Below are 18,202 nucleotides of genomic sequence, written 5' to 3'. Positions count from 1 at the left end.
TCATTTTCCATCCAGATTTTTGAGAGATTTCTGGGAGACCTTCAGGAAACGGTCCCTGCTGTCCAGGACCTTCACACAACATTTCTTAATTTGAGTCTGAGGCCTGACCCCTTTGAAGTGTGGTGTTCTTCTTCTAAAGCCTTGATAAAACATGTTATCTCCCTTATATATAAATTGATCACTGAGAATCATTATCATTATCAGAGATCTTCAGTTTCACCGTTGCATGACAATGAGAATTTGACCTCACACTGGATGATGGTCAGTGAGTGTCTATCCTCCAGTTCACCCATGTTAGCTCCCAAAGTTAATCTGTTGTTGAAACACGCTACAAGTTTTTATTGAATTGGTAAAGAAGCCCTATTGTTCTCCATAAAAGTTTCCAAATCACTCAAATGTTTGCTGGAGGTGTGATATTTCCTTGGGTACACCCTCCCATGTTTGTTGTGATTACCGTAAGAATACTGTAATACAGTTGTCCATGATTATTGTGGGAGAGGACATTTCCATTGACCTGGATTATTGTTATTTTATTGCCATAAATATGCCGATATCCAAGTACAAGAAATCTTTGTTAAAACATCTTAACAATGTGATAAAGCAATTATACCAGTATATTGGAAACACCCTAGTCTTCCCCAATAAGCAACTGCCCCTGCCTATTACCCTCATGCCCTTTCCCTTGTCTGTCTTTGTGTCTATTGAACTATTTATTGTGAGATTTTGGATTTCAGTCGTTGCTTACTGGTTTGTTTTAGTTGCTAACTTCTTACTGACAGGTCAAGGATTTCTGCTTATCTCACCTGCCTTTTTATGCCGAAAGTTGCGCCAGTGACTGTGTACATTTTGTTATTTGCCTTCTCTGATTATGTAACTTTTGGCGCTTGATAAAAAAAGAGGTTATACATAAAAAAAAAGAAAGTTACAAAAGAGACATGCACAATAAACAAAAACCATTGAGTCTTCTGGAAACTGAGAAGTTTGTACTTACAGTTGTATTATGATTACTCACAGAGAGCCCATATTAGTGTTACCAAATTGTGTAGAATAGTTAATTTATTTCTACCAAGGTTTCCAGTGCTTATCATATAAAGCAAGTTTATGGTTTAGTGCAAGGTCTTGAATATTTTGTGATAGCAATATATTAACTGTTAAATTCCAATAGTTTCAGGAGATAACAGTTTCAAAGAATGTGTAACTTCAACATGTACTGTACCTTCAAGTGTTAAAGGTCAGACATGTGAATGGTTTAGGGTAGCCGGAGGTCTGAGAGGTAGTCATCCAATCCAAGGGGTCAAACATGTGGGATCAATCATAGGAGCAGAGCCAGAGAAACTGGTTAAACAAATTTATGATATTTGTGATCATGTGAGAGGCGAAAGCCTGTTGCTGTGCAGGTGTAGTCAGCCACTTATTTTGCTCTACCCGCCTCACCGTCAGGCTGCTGATGATTGACGGTCCTGGAACTCAGGTTAGAGATGGACGGTGCAGGAGGGAAAATCCCAATCCCAGACACTACAAAGGAAGGCAGACACACTGAGGGGTTGATCCAGTATTGCACGCAAGTGCAGTGCTGAACACAGATTTCCGATTATTGACGGACGCAGTTTCCTGGCCTTGCAAGCCGGCCAGCCTGAGTAAGCTGAGGCCATCCACCATCAAGCATCGATTCTCGCGATGGTGATCCCAGCCCTCAGTCGCAGTGCTGGGAACGCAAATACAGCAGGGGGTGTCATACACCTCCTGCTGCATTTGCATATTTGCAAAGACGTAATTGCAAAGCTGCCTGCGTTGCACTTTGCAATTCCATCTGATGCTGAATCACCCCCTAAGTCTGGATGGCCTCCAATGGGTTCAGTGAAAGGTCATCATTGGCAAGCTTGGTCTCAGACTTAGCAACACCCCTGTGCCAAATTACCAGAATGCCACTATTGAAATTGCTCATTGAAGAGAATGGGGTGGGGGTAACAAACAGATTACACTCACCAAAGTTATTCTTGTCACTTTGATAGTTAAAGGTCATGATCCCAGCCCACTCACACAGCTGTACTACACTGACCTTTTCCCTAAGCATGTACCAGCCAAAACAGTCTGATATTAGGGCTCTAGAATTCTAACTGACTCAGGGAAACAACAATGACAATTACAGGCTGGGTGTAGTACACTAACCTATTAACAACACTCTACTACTATATATATTCTCCAACAATGCAGTGATGAAACCATACAATGAACACAAGTAGATACCTTACCAACTGCCTTCCTTTAACAGGGGCCTGACCTTTGGATGTTTCCTAATAATGGGACCTGCACACTAGAATGGGGCCTAGTGTAACTCTGCGCTATGGGTCTAATGCCCACCTAACTGTTGGCTAATGACCCTACTATAGGGCCTAGTGTCCTTCCATGCTATAAGCCTAGTGCCCACCTAATCATGGGCAGATAATCACACTATGAGCCTAGTGCACGTTTATGCCCCGGGCCTAGTGCCCACCTACTATTCCCCAACCCTATTGTACCAGAGCCTACTGCCCACTTGCCCCACTGACAATGAGGTCCCCACTGAGGTCCCGCCTGTTCCTGTGTTCCACACAGTGTTCACCTGAGGTGGGACAAACCTCACTGCCTCAGGGCTTCCGGTTGTGTTCACCTGAGGCTGGCCAATCACCACATCACTATCGAATGACACAGCTAGATGAATTTTTGAATTGAGCCTATTTCTGTAGATAATAATGACAAATAGATACCATCCAGGATCATTTGCATATTGTTTAGACTATTTAGCAATGGCATTCGATTCCATTCTTTCTTTTTTAACAACACAGATTTGCTGAGTAGTTGATTAATTTATATTTATTTACTTTTCATATTAGATAGGTTCGATAAGAACCAGAAATTTGATATTGCTATGGTACAGTTTAGGTGCCTACACACTTAGCGATATTTTACACAATTTGCCCGATTAAGACGCATCGTGACGACAAATCGTGTAAAATATGCCCAAATCGTGAGTGTCCACCCACGATCACGATGCCGATGCATGTCCCCGCAGGTCGTACAGCGCATCTTCAGATCTGCTGTGCGGTAGGGCAGATGATAATCTCAGTCACGATGCACTGGAATAGTTAGGAGGCACAAAAGATCGTTTGTCACATTGGACAGTTTTTAACACCTAATCGTCCCCACGACTGCCAGGGAGCTGCTGGGGAGCGTTCAAGGGGAAATCGGACACAATGTCGTGAGCACATCGCCAAGTGTATAGGCACCTTTAATTGTGTTTCCCTGTGATTGACAGTTTCAGGCTTTTGTTTTTGGACATTTACATTTTGATTTATTTAAGATTCAAAGGGATTTATCTATCTATCTTTTCATATATGTTTCTCATATGTACTTCATCTCTCTCTATAATCTATATACAGTATATTTCTCATATACAGTATATCTGTACATGGTATCAGAGATGGTGGGGTTTATGTAATAACAGTGGCAGAATTCCTGTGAGTTTACTCATATTTTTAAAGCTGCAACTAATTAAAAGGCAAAACCAAGATAGTTTGGCCGGGAAGTGAGGAGGACGCACAGGTTGGCAGTGACACATACACACATATAGAGATAAGTATATATAGGTAGACCCCGCATCTGTTGGGGCAACTCAGCCTCCACCTACAGCGCTCCAACCTGTCCCATCCAGCCCCATCCGCTCCTGTCCCATCCTTACTTTCTTCCTTGTCCACCTCTCCGGTTGCTTCTCTGTCCCATCAGCAGTTCACTAAAGACTCATCTTGCAGAAGGGGTGAATCTACTTGAACTGACTGTTATGATCACATAAATAGCATGCAATATGAATTGATAATTATCATTGCCTATGGACATTTTATTTTATATAGACCCCTAACTGCTTTGGTATTGACAGTGCCAAGCAAAGTGTAGCAATGTGGTGATTAATGAGATGATACTTGTCTCTGGCAGCATAGAAAATAACTTTGCCTGAGAGCTAAGCACTACCAGCGCCTTTGGTAGGATACATGTTAAAGATAGAGATAACGTGACTATGCTTTGTTATAATAATAGTTGTTTGTTGTCTCCCAATGAGCTCACTGGACAATAATCTCAGGGAGTCCACTGATAACTTATAGCTGCTTTACAACAGGAACAAGAATGCTACAGACTTCTCAGCTGTTGACAAGGCTGACTGGCTGAGAACACCAGTTAAATATAGCACAGTAGAAACTACTCAACAAAGTCTGTAGCATAACAGAGGCTACGGAGAGCAAAAGAGAGGAAACATTATCTCAGAACCACACTGCCAAACCCCAACAACACCTAGCAGCAGATGAAAAGAATAGTAAAACAAATCATCCAAAAAGGGAGCAAGTGTGACCTCCTCCTTCTGAGGCTGGGAAATCTGCATGTTGCCATTAGCACAATTTAGCTCAGCATTTAGCTAAAGACTCATCTTTAGTTTCGTGGATGCTCTCTCAGTGTTCCAGTAGTACAGGGGTTTAATGTTACTGGTACACTCTGCTTTTCAAGAAAAGTCACTGAAAGCTGTACCCAATACAGGACCATAGTACCGGACACATTCTCTGGCACATTTTGGAACTATCAGGTAAGACAACAGGGATTTTATTATTCATTAATGTGTCACTAATCTGTGTTTTAAATAAATAGCATATTATTGTACTTAGTTGATGAGGATATACTTAATTATTTCTGACATATATTGTTACAATATAGTTATTAGAAGTTTCAAATATATTAACAATTTTGTTTCAGTAAATTGGCAAGAGTGAATATGAGCATACATGTACGAGTATGTATAAATCCAGGCTTGAATTAAGTCAGCCACAGCAAGCTATTATATATATATATATATATATAAAAATATATATAGTCATACAAATAACCAGAAAAATCTGCGCTCTCTTCTTCAGATATACTGTAGTAGACAATTGGGTGCTCCCCCTAAAACCAATCCTGGTCCAGATAGATACAATCAATCATAGAAAGGGGCACTCACCAGAGCATCAATAGGCAAAAATGAGCTTTAATGCTTACATAACCATTCCGAAAAGATGTCGACGTTTCGGTCAAACGTGACCTTTCTCAAGACCAACATCCATGCATCAGTACATCATTGATTCCTAAGCTGCTGTTGCTGTACTGATGCATGGTTGTTGGTCTTGAGAAAGATCATGTTTGACCGAAACGTCGACATTTTTTCAGAATATTTATGTAAGTATTAAAGCTTATTTTTGCCTATTGATGCTCTGGTGAGTGCCCCATTCTATGATTGATTGTATGTTGTGTATATATATATGTATATATATATATATATATATATATATGTATACAGACTTTATATATGTATATGCATTATATTTATTTATATATATATATATATATATAAATATAAAATATCATACAAACTCGGCACTCACATGCTTTTCAAACTGCAACTCCTTTGACCATAGGGAATGTTGGTTCCAAAATATTGCAATAATTTGTTAAGCTGACCACCGCTTCACGGTCATTCCCATCTGGCCAGTCCCTACACTGATTCTCAGATAAATGAACTTGATCTGCCACCTTTGGCTCAAGCTGCATACATTTTAAACATGAAACTGGGTCCTGCCTTAAAGAGACAGGACCACACCCAGGGCTATCAGTTAATAAGCACCTGGAAAAAGAAAAAAAGTTTGTCTTACATTTGAAAAACAGGGTGCCCTTGTCTCTTTAAGGCAGGACCCAGTTTCATGTTTAAAATGTATGCAAGCTTGAGCCAAAGGTGGCAGATCAAGTTTATTTATCTGAGAATCAGTGTAGGGACTGGCCAGATGGGAACGACCGTGAAGCGGTGGTCAGCTTAACAAATTATTGCAATATTTTGGAACCAACATTCCCTATGTTTAAAGGAGTTGCAGTTTGAAAAGCATGTGAGTGCCGAGTTTGTATGATATTTATATATATATATATATATATATATTTGATTTGCAATTGCAGAAATGTCTGGAATTTACAGAGGGGCAGAGGCAGTGATAAAATACACAGATTTAGCTTAAAGGGAGTAATTATACCAAATCTTTGTTACTGTATTTTCTGTCGTTTCATGTTATAGGTGAGCATGCATGTACTGTTTGTATTGAGGTGTTGTTGTCAACACCTCAATACAATTCACAGAAATACTCTGGACATGGGTCACTCTCAGCCAGCATAAAGACGCCCACTGCTGCTTTCTCATATCCGTCCAACCTCACACTTCGGTGTAAACATTGGTACCATCGACGCACATCCTCCAGTCATGGAGCATTTATACAAGGTCTGACCAGCCGCAGATACTGCATGCTTCATAGCTCACAGAGAGCTCTCACGCTGCGTATGCAATGTCAGTGGCTAATTTATGTACGCCTATTAAATGGCATTCAAACGGACAGACACTGACCCCTCCCCCGTCATCACCCCCAAAAGCTGACATCCTGTCACTCACTTTGCGATGGTTTCCTATGTGCATCCGTAATTGCAGTGCAGCTTACACGTATGCGCAATGGCAAACAATCGCTCAGTATGTGCCCATATTCGCACTTGCGATCACTCCTGAATTAGGCCCTCAGTCCACTACAGGAGCGGCGGAAATACAGTATGGCACACCTATTGCTCATGTCATATAAGAGCTGACTATAAAAAGTGCATCCAGCATTGAGAAGAAAACATCAGAGCAAAATGATGATGTATTGTGTGTTTCAAACAATCTAGTAATATATCTGTAATATTTCATAATTATTTATTGTGAAAATACCATATAATTAGCATCCAGCTGAGAAATGAAATATTCCTCATATTCTCAAAGCATTAACATTCTAAAAAATGTAATTACCTTTTAATTCAAACAGACAGACAAACAGTATTAAAGGGTGTATCCTTTTTTCATATGACTGCAATGACACATTTCCTTTGGCAGCTTGTAAGAGATTGATCCATTGGGATACACAGTAAAATGTTCCTCACCACTCTGCATTGTGAAACTTACCATTCATTGTACCATTACAGAATATTATTATTGCACAATGGGAATAATGCAAAGAAAGTAAGCATTATCCAGTTATTAGTGCTGCTACTGTAATGCGTTTCTACTTCCACATTCCAGACATTACCACAGTGGAATCCTTGTTATTCTGCAAGATAAATGGATAGAAAACACTCTAGAACAGGTGCCAGGGGATGTGGGTGCTAGTAATTATGACCAAAGAGTTTATGTATGAATTTTTAATTAACATATACTGCAAAGTTGCTCTTGTGAGAGAAAAACAAACAAACAGACATTCCTTTTCAGGGTTTTTGGACACAAACGTCAGGTAGACTTTGTTTTCTGTGTAGTTGCAGCTCTGGGTCAACAACTAACATGACAACAGGCTCATATTGTTGGAATGTGTTAAAGAGGTTAAAGAGCTTGGACCACCTCCCAGCATTACAGCTGATGGAGTATTTGACAGTGATCAGCTGAGAGACATTAGAAATGAGGAATGTATTTTGGAATGAGCCGAGTGACAGGATGTGAGCAGAAGGTAGCATGTGACTTGGATACCCAGCTCACGTTCTGTCTTCATCCTGCTATACCCCAGTCCTTTCAGCATTCCCCACCCACTCCCATCGCTGTCAGATCAAGTGACTCATTTTAACATTGACTCTAACTTCAATGTGTCAGATGTTCATCTGAGTTCTAAAATTAGATGAAGAGGACCCAAGAAACCAAAACAGAAGGATATGATTTTTCATGAAATGTGCCTGCAGTGCCCGCTTACAACTGCCCTGCTATGCAGAGATTTAGTCAATGGTACCAACTTCCCAACATAATATTCACTCACATAACCTGATTTAGGACACTTTGGTTTATATGAATACATTTTCAGCATATTACTTATTTTTCACTGCTACCACTGAACTTTTCCATATACAGGGGCCCATTTATCAATGAGTTTTATCATACGCAACAAGTTTTAAAACTCGTTGCGTATGATAAATAGTTCTCAAGCCGACCAGCTCCCAACTGTCATTTTTCAAACAGATGACAGTAAGGAGCTGATTGGCTGGAGCACTGTTATCATACACAGCGTGTTTTACAACGTGTTGTGTAGGATAATACTCATTGATAAATGGGCCCCACAGGATGCACGTTCCTTTTGAAATTCTTCTCCAAGTGTTATCTGAACTCTTCTCTGTGAGTGTAGAACTGGTTGTGTACCAGGTTGCAATTTGATGGAGCATAGCCCAGGCAAACAGCCGAAAACATCTGCATAGTACCGTACTTGTACTTAATTTTTAATTGTCATGTTTAGTCCGGTTCCCACTGTGTTTAATATTAATTGTATCAGGCAGATATTCTGCAATTTGTATTTCCTAGTAATAATGGGGTTTTGTTTATCTGAACATATTTAGAAGTGTGCAGGCATATGCACTTTAGGCTTAACATTTTACACACTTTTATTACACAATATTCTCTGTATTTTTTATCTTTCATTTTCAACTGCGCAGACCATACAAATTATGCTCAGCATCACTCTCAGGGGGCTATCAATCAAATAATGTGATTAGAAGTGTTAACTTACAACTTGTGTTGCCGCTTACTACAATGATACCAAGGGGAAGATATATAAAAAGTTCTAAAGAGGACATGTGGAGACGTTGCCCCTAGTAGCCAATCAGCCTTTAGCTATAATTGTACATGATAAATGAGAGCTAGAAGCGGATTGGTTGCTATTGGCAATTTGTCCACTTTACCTCTTTAAAAGGTTTAATACATCTCCCCCAAAATGTGTTACAGCTGAAACGTATTATTAATTTATTGCTATCCAACTCGTTTCTGATGTCCTGCACAAAGCCCACCCTTAAGCTGGGCATCCACTATACAATTTTCTGTCAGATATCTGTCCAATCTGGCTGATTGGAATGAAAACCTGGTAATGTATGGGAGCAAATGACAGTCGATCATATGGTTTTAAACACTGAAAAAAGGACAAAAAAAATTGTTAAAATTGGTTAAATTTGTGTGTTTTAACCATTTTGTCTGAACGACCATTTTTGGCTATTTTCCAGTGTTTGTGAGCAAATGGACGATTTTCATTTGCTCCCATACATTACCAGGTTTTCATTCCAACCAGCCAGATTGGACATATATCTGACAGATAATTGTATAGTGGATGGTCAGCTTTACACAGTCGCAGTGTCATTTTACCTCCATTTTGGCAATTGACTTGGGGGCAGTTATTTTCAAAAGACTATTCATACATGCACAGACTTGAGTGCCCAATCTATGCCCACTTGCCAACTAGACAAATCTCCATCTGTGCATGCATGAGCCAATAAATACACAGACCATATTCCATTTGCCATACACGCCTGCGGGAGTGGTGATCTTGCACATGCGCTGTATTTCTTTGGAGGACCTGAATGCCGGAGACCATGTAAGTAAGCATAGCTCCATCCTAGGATGTCTATAGATACTCTGGTCAATATTCAATACTAGGGACAAACTCTTTTCTAACCTAGTACAGTCTTGTGAATTTAGGAACACCCGGGCACTGGGTAAATAAGCCAGTAAGGTGTGCTACTGCATACCGTGCTACTTCTGAGAACCATTTTTATTGAAGAATACAGGTACACATCAGAAATCATGCCCTTTAGCGCACAAAGCTTTACTCATGCCACTGAGAAAGACAATAGTTTAAGTTGAATTACCTGTATTAATAAGAATAATACCTAGCAAAGAATACTACAATAATATTCATGTATTACACACATAGGGGCTGATTCAGAGTAAGGAACAAAGCAAAAAAAAAAAGTAACTTTGCACCTTGGTAAAACTATGCTGCACTGCAGGTGGGACATATTTAAAATGTGCAGAGAGATTTAGATTTGGAAGGGGCGGGTTGAAATCTCAATTACAGTATAAAAAGAGAGCTGTCCAGCATTGGTGGGCTACATGCAAAAGCAGACAGTATTTACCCCACATGCAAAGTAATAAATGTAGTTGCACTCCTTGCATCCCAACTTAGGGCCTGATTCAGAGATTGACGCTAATACAATTTTCACGCAGATTGAGCGAATGTTTGCCATCGCGCATGCGTATAAACTGCACTGTGGTTACGGACGCACAGAGGATCCCATCACAAAATGACTGACAGATTGTCAGCGTTTTAGGGTGGTAACGGGGAGTGATCAGAAAAATGCAGGGGTGCCTGTCCATTTTAACGCTGTTACATGGGCGTGCATAAATTAGACACTGCGAGTGAATGCACAGCACTGCATATCAGAAGAGCTCCCAAGGCTGCAGAAGGGTAAGATGGCCGCTGATGTGCGTTAATGTTACTGATATTTATGCAGGTATGCGTCATCGCACGCAGGTAAGAAAGCAGCAGTGGGTGATCTTTGCTAACATTAGCATATTTTCGCTGCTGCGTTGCGTATGAAATCGTAGCTGCGATCGCATTAGCGTCTATCTTTGAATCAGGCCCTTAGTCAGCTCCATAGTGCAATATATAACAATGCAAGTAGAAGTAGACATGTTTATGTAGATTACAGATGTTTTTACAGTATTCTGGTGCTGTAACCTCATCTGCTGTTGAATCCTCCAAAACAATCACAATACTTAAATAATAACATGTAAATATATATACTGTATATGGAAAAAAAATTATGGAGCAGCACCAAATAATAAAAACCCTAAACTAGAAATACAAAATATCATACATTTGCAAACAAACCACTAAGCTCAGAAATAAGGGTGTCTGCTCATATCAATAGAAAGATAGTATTGGTTAGATACTATAGTAAATTAAAGTGCAAATAGTGGAATTGATATAAATAGCGTGTTTAAGATATAAAGATATATGTGACATTAGAAAGTGCAGGTAAAGTGCAAGGCATAAAAATAATGAGAAAAATAATTTATAAGTAAAAATCCAATAATTTTATTGCAAGTGAGAGAATAAAAATAAGAATAAAAATCAAAAATAATAAACCAAGAAACACAGGACCTCATTCAGAGGCAGTCCTTAGATGCAAGCGGTCACACAGAATCAGGACGGCCGCTTCCATTCTGACCGGCCGCCTCCTTGTCGATCGTTAAACTGTGGGTTACCACTGCTTAACAACCGAACCAGGTTGATGGTCGCGATGGTGATCACCATCGCGACCATCGGGGCTTACGACCAGACCCTAGGGTAGGGTCTGGGCACTCGTAAGCCCCAGGGAGCTTTCTGCTCTGTTGGAGCAGAAAGCTCCCCACTGACATCACTGATGATGTCAGTGCGGCCGCCCACAAAGCGGCAAGCGTTCCTTAAGGAACGCCTGTTTTGGAAACCACCCCCCCCGGCCTGCCCACCAAATAGGGGCAGCTGTCGATCAACATCAACAGCTGCCCCTTTGGTAACGAGTTCCGGAGCGACAGAGTTTCTCTGTTCCTCCGGGGCTTGCGGCCGCTGCTCGTGCGCAGGCCAAACCATTGAGTCCGTTACAAGCGCATTGGCGCTCGCGACCGATTCTGAATGAGGTCCACAGTTCATTAAATATTTGTCTGCTCCACCAAGGATCACATGGACAAACATACAGCAATACAGGAATCAATACAGTTTTAATAAAAAAAAACTTTAAAAAGGAAGTAAATATTTAAAAAAGTTTTGTATGCTTATCTGAGTTCAAGAAGTAAAATAGTTCATGTGACAAGAGATAGGAGCTATCTCTTGCCACATTAACTATTTTCCTGGCTCCCTCTGTTTGATACAGTTACATTATATGTGCCATGCACTCTGGCCCCGATTCAGAGCCGGACGCTCTGACAGAGCACTCGCTCTGAATCAGGGCGTATTTTTTTTTTATGATTCAGAGCGCTCACTATGAATCAGGGCGTCTTTTTTTTGCTGTGGGTTGCCACCCACAGGTAATGCGAGCGGCCAGGATGATGGTCGCGATGGTCAAGACCATCGCGACCATCGGGCTTGCGACGAGACCCTTGCGGTCTCATGGGAACGCCTCTGTCTGGGCAGCCACCCCCCGGCCCGCCCACCAAAGGGGGCGTGCTGTCACTCAACATCGACATCATGCCCCCTTTGGTGCGAGACCTGGAGCGACGGATTGCCCGTCGCTATCCGGGTCTCGCTCTGGGCCACCATCGACCTGGTTGCGAGCGCTCAGCGCTTGCGACCGGGTCTGGATCAGGCCCTCTGTTCCTTGCATATTGAAGTGTGTGCTACTGGTTTCAAGTGGACTAGATTTATATATACAGTGACTAGAATCACATAGACCAGGTAAAATTCAACAGATGTTTATTTTCTCTCCACAGGCAGGTTTTCAAGACAGTGCAATTGTTCATAGGCAAGATGTTACAGGCTGGTACACAGAACCTTCCAAACAGCAATATAGTTCTTTAATGGACTCACAGGTCCAGGGATCTCTAACACTAGTCACCCACAGGCCTATAACCAGGGCCAGAGCAGTAACTACACTTTTTGGTGCCCTGTGCCAGAAAGAGCATTGGCGCCCCCCTCATTTTTCAAAGGGACATAATGCAACCAAAAAAGGGCCATGGCTTCATGGGGAAGGGCCAGGGAAGAGATAGGAGAGGCCAGGAGATGCTGGGGATGAAATAACAGGAAGCTACAAACCAGAATGATAATAAACAGAAATTTGACAGGCCCAAACAGTGCCCCCTGACCTGTGGTGCCCTGTGCGATGGCACCCGCCGCACTACCCTAGCTACGTCCCTGGCCAGGGCGACTAGTTCACCGTCAGGATTTCTGTGGAACTACACTGACACAGCTTTAAAGACAGATAACAGGTGCAGATTAAGTATTTAGATGACAACTGATTGAGGCAACACCTGAACTGGTCCCTTCAGTCCTACTGCTTTCGCTCTACCAAACCTGAGATATCTGGACATTCCACATTCACTTCATGTAAAATTATGCTGACCCTGTCACAGTAAGTATATATATATATATATATGTTATTTTCCATAGCAGTACGCTATTTAATTTAATGTTAGCAGTATTATTATTACCAGTTATTTATATAGCGCACACATATTCCGCAGAGCTTTACAGAGAATATTTGGATTCACATCAGTCCCTGCCCCAGTGGAGCTTACAATCTATGCTCCCTAGCACATGCTCACACACATACACACTAGGGTTAATTTATGTTAGGAGCCAATTAAGCTACCAGTATATTTTTGGAGTGTGGGAGGAATCTGGAGTACCTGGAGGAAACCCACGTAAGCACAGGGAGAATATACAAACTCCACACAGTTAGGGCTGTGGTGGGAATCGAACCCACGACCTCAGTGCTGTAAGGCAGTAGCGCTACCATTACACCGTCTGTGCTGCCCAGTTGCAGTATTACAAGCAACATCATAATCGTCGTCTTCGTTTCAGTTCCGTAGGACCTTTATCAAGACTTCAGCACAGCAGTCAACTTGCCAACATCTACATGCACCTGGCGGCGTCCCTGTCACCAGTTGTGAGCCCCGTAACGTGGGCCTGTTTGTTCCAGCATGATTTTCTGCAACATCTCGGAGTGCCATTGTACATTTCTATTCTGCATATCCATTCAATACAAAAGGCACCCGAGTAATCTAGATACAGGAATAGAGGAGTGCCGGGCTGTTCCATTATATATATATATATATATATACAAATGGAACAGTCCAGCACTCAGGACAATCAATCAAAAAAGCGGGTGCCCTCCTTGAATAAATACACGTAGGTTCCAGAAGGATGAGAATACACTCAGACAATCTAGGAAACAGGCGGCACTCCAATAGAAAAAAATGCAATTTGTATTGATCAAATGAATGTCTACATAATCAACATGTATGTCGACGTTTCAAGGCCCTTAGGCCTTTTCATCAGGACACGAAAAAGAACAACAAACAAACACTGAAGTCCTACCTTATATAAAGAAATAAGAAATGCTGAAAAGGTCTCACACCCAGCCCGGAGCCACGAGACTGGAGCGTCAGCCGGAAGTGGGGAACTCACCTGACGTCACCCTGTGCAGGGGTTGCCCAGCAACCTGAGACGCGGCGTCTGTTGGGACCTCTGGAATGTGATACATGCCGGAGGCCACCTGATCAGAACGTCAGCCGCAAGTGGGGGAATCCCACAGCCATTGGTCGCCACTGTGGTTGCCCAGCAACCAGCGCTACAGCTCCAGACGGGCCAGTTGGGCTAGGAAACCCTGTAAAGAACCAGAGAAAGAAAGAAAAGAGAGAAACAAAAAAGCAGTGAAAAAGCACCTGTGAACAGACATTAACTAAACAGTGAAAAAAATATAAATAAACTAAAGGTGACATCAGCTATAAACCTAAGCTGAATCAAGAAAATATATCAGAACATGGAGTTGATACTAAGTTATATACTAAATAAACATACTTGGAACAGCACTGAATATGTATATACAACTATAGCAATAATGTAACACATGGCAAGAACATGGGCATATTATATAAAGAAATCTAGACTTGATCCAAAACTACAGGAACACATTTAACATATTCTTTTCATTGAGGCCTCTCGGGGCCAATGTGTCCAAGTGAAAGATCCAATAGGCTTCGCATTGGCTCAGCCGCTTAACTCTGTCACCCCCACGAATATCAACAGCAACATAGTCAATAATTTTATATTTAAAACTAGCCAATGAATGATTGGCCTGTCGAAAGTGACGAGCTACAGGCTGCTCTATATCCTTGCCTCCAAGCGATGCTCTAATGGCAGATCGATGCAGAGCGGCCCGCTCTCTAAAAGTGCGGGTAGTCTGCCCCACGTAGTATAGTCTGCATGGGCAAATGATGATATATACTACAAGTGTGGAAGTACACGTCAATACGAGGCGAATCGGAAATTTTTTGCCACTATGCGGATGCTTAAAATAATGCCCAGGCTCTAAAAATCTACAAGTGGTGCAGGCAATGCACTTGTAACAACCCGGCTTTTTCTTTTGAATAAAAGTATCTGGAGTAGGCGTGGGAGAAACAATGTATGTTTTCATTAGCATGTCCTTGAGATTTTTTCCTCTGGAATATGCAGGCATGAGGCAAGTGTTTTTCAATGCAATTAGATCGCCATCTCCTGAAACAATAGGCCAAAGTTTTTTACTGGCTTGATTGACAGATGAGCTATTAGTAGAGAATTGGGAGATGAAAGGAATACGCTGGTCTGTGTTCTTTTTTGTGGCCGGTTTGAGCAGCTCGGATCTAGGTGTATGTAACATTTCTTGTTTGTTACTGAGTAATCCAGCTATAGGGTAGCCACAGTGGCTGAACTTATTAACCAATTCATTCATACAGGATTCAACAGATTGTGGGTCGCTGGTAATTCTGGCTGCTCGCATGAATTGAGAACGTGGTAGAGCTCGCTTCAAAGATGGGGGGTGACAGCTGCTATGATGAAGAATGGTATTGCGGTCCGTGGGTTTGTTGTACAAGTTGGTGACAATGGTTCCACTGGAAATGGATACCGCGACATCCAGATAGTGAATCTCACTTGTGCTGTGTGCAAATGTTAATTTGATATGACAGTCTAATGCATTAATAGAGGTAACTAAACTGCTTAACCCATCTTCTGTTCCTGACCATATTAAGAACAGATCGTCAATATACCTCGTATACATGATAATGTTGTTGCTGATGTGACTGCTAGAAAAAAAGAACTGAAGCTCGCATTCGAACATAAAAATGTTAGCGAATGATGGGGCCACACAGGACCCCATTGCACAGCCCGTCAGCTGTAAATAAAAACGATTATTGTGTAGAAAGTAATTTCTAATTAGAGTGAGCTCCAGTAATTTGATGAACAAATCACTGTCAAGCCGGTCAAACTGGTTGTTTACCAAGAACCTGCACATAACTGCTATACCCTCTTGATGTGGGATAACAGTATATAGGTTTTTCACGTCTAGTGTGCAAAGGATAGCTCCTGCCGGCAAAGACTTCAAACTTTGCAGTTTAAGCAAAAATTGAGTGGTGTCCTTTAAAAATGTACTTTGTTTCATGATCAGAGGTTGGATCAAAAAGTCCAAAAATTGAGCTGTGACTTGATACAATGATCCCCTAGCCGATATAATGGGTCGTCCTGGTGGGTACAAGGGATCCTTATGTAATTTCGGAATAGTGTATATAATCAGAATTCTGGGGAATTTTTGTAATAAAGCATCTTTCAATTTTGTATTGATGAGATTTTGTTCACAGGCAGACGTCAAAATTGATTAAAGTTCTTTCACAAATGTAGATGTTGGATCATGGGCTAGAAGTCTATAAGTGCTAGAGTCCGATAGTTGTTGATCAATCTCTTGTAAATAATAAGAGGTATCCATTACAACTAATGCTCCCCCCTTATCCGCTGGGCGGATTACTATGTTAGGGTCATCACGAAAGTTTTTTAATGCTATCTTTTCCTCTTTATTCAAGTTATGATAAATCCTTGTATTACACAATTTAGATTTTGTCGCTGACTCATCTAATAGCCTTGAAAAGGTTTTCAATGAAGCATTTGATGAGGGTGGATCGAATGTTGAGGAGGAATGTGATTGGAAAAAATCTGCGAATTTGTCAGTCGCTGTGGATGGTGATTTGTGTTGGAAAAACTCTTTTCTGCGTAAAGATCGATTGAACCTGTGCAGGTCCACCTTCCATTTAAGGTCTTGATGGAGGTTAGTAGGGATAAAAGATAATCCATTATTAAGTAAAGATGTGTCAGACACTGACAAGGGACGGTGCGATAGATTAAAAATTAAGTATTTTTCTTGTTGGTAGGAGGTTTGGAGCTTTCTTTGATTTTGTTTACCCCGCCTCGTGGGCTTGGTCCAGGACTTTCGTGACTGGCTCTTGTAATCCTTCCTAAAGGGACTGCCCGAGTCGTTTCCTGATCATCAGAGTCCTCCATGGCAAAATCACTATCGCTAGTTGCCTTGTACGAATCCTTTTTTTGAAATTTATTCCTCCATGTCATACGGGACCGATTAGCATTTCTTGATTCAGAGCCTGAGAGCCAATAATAGACTCTGTGATCCTCATAATCACCTTGCACAGTTGTAAGTTTTTTCTTTTTGAATTTAAGAAGATCTTGTTTATATAGCTCGCATTGGGCCTCTAATTTTTCCCACAGAGGTTTTAATTTTTTATCGTCAAGGCAGGGTTTATGTAGTGCTTGATATTCAGTCAGCTTGGCTCTAGTGGCTTGAAGTTCTTTACTAGATTGTTGGATTACCAACAGCATTAGATCAAAGCTACATTTATTGAGAATAGCAATCCAGGAGCGACAAAATTCAGCACTGTTCCTGCCAATAGTTGGAGTGTTTCTAACTCTGAAACCTCTTGGAATCATCCTGGCTCTGTGATAATCGGATAAGGATGAGCCATGTAGGAGATAATCGATCTCTCTTTTCCTCCATTTGAGTAATAGATGAAATAGATCCTCAGAAGATGCTTGTTCTTGATCGATATGTGTTCCAGGTTGGAACAGAATCGCTGTGGCTTGTTCGTCAGTGAAACTTTTCATTTCTCCTTTAATTTGTAATAAATCAAGAAATGATGTAGGGTCAAAATCCTTAGAGGTAGACTCCATGTCTAAAGCTTGGTCGGTCTGATACACAGTACACAGAGTTCGAATGTTATAACAAAATATATCTTGGTGAAGCAGCAAATGATGTTTCTTAAACAAGATAGAATTATGCAAAATGATATTGATAATCCAATAAAACAAAAGGATTCCGGTGCCTTGACAAAATAGACCTGATTCAGGTCCAAAAAATACAAATGGAACTGTCCGGCACTCAGGACAATCAATCAAAAAAGCGGGTGCCCTCCTTGAATAAATACACGTAGGATCCAGAAGGATGAGAATACACTCAGGCAATCTAGGAAACAGGCGGCACTCCAATAGAAAAAAATGCAATTTGTATTGATCAAATGAATGTCTACATAATCAACATGTATGTCGACGTTTCAAGGCCCTTAGGCCTTTTCATCAGGACACGAAAAAGAACAACAAACAAACACTGAAGTCCTACCTTATATAAAGAAATAAGAAATGCTGAAAAGGTCTCACACCCAGCCCGGAGCCACGAGACTGGAGCGTCAGCCGGAAGTGGGGAACTCACCTGACGTCACCCTGTGCAGGGGTTGCCCAGCAACCTGAGACGCGGCATCTGTCGG

The 18,202-nt window shown here is 41.3% G+C and overlaps 1 protein-coding gene across 3 annotated transcripts in view; it reads left to right on the top strand.

The window, feature by feature from the left end:
* Positions 1 to 4,213: 4,213 nt before the first annotated feature.
* FILIP1 (filamin A interacting protein 1) overlaps positions 4,214 to 18,202 on the top strand; it is a 216,174-nt gene continuing 202,185 nt past the window's right edge. For all 3 annotated transcript variants that reach the window (XM_088471516.1, XM_088471542.1, XM_088471507.1), the window contains exon 1: positions 4,214 to 4,609. The gene's annotated coding sequence lies outside the window, so the exon portion shown is untranslated. The remainder of the gene's footprint in view (positions 4,610 to 18,202) is intronic.

The sequence above is a fragment of the Taudactylus pleione genome, unplaced genomic scaffold (assembly GCF_031769625.1).
Source record: "Taudactylus pleione unplaced genomic scaffold, aTauple2 ptg000015l, whole genome shotgun sequence".
Classification (NCBI taxonomy): domain Eukaryota; kingdom Metazoa; phylum Chordata; class Amphibia; order Anura; family Myobatrachidae; genus Taudactylus; species Taudactylus pleione.
The sequence above is the reverse complement of the archived record's forward strand: the minus strand, read 5'-3'. Positions and strand labels throughout refer to the sequence as shown.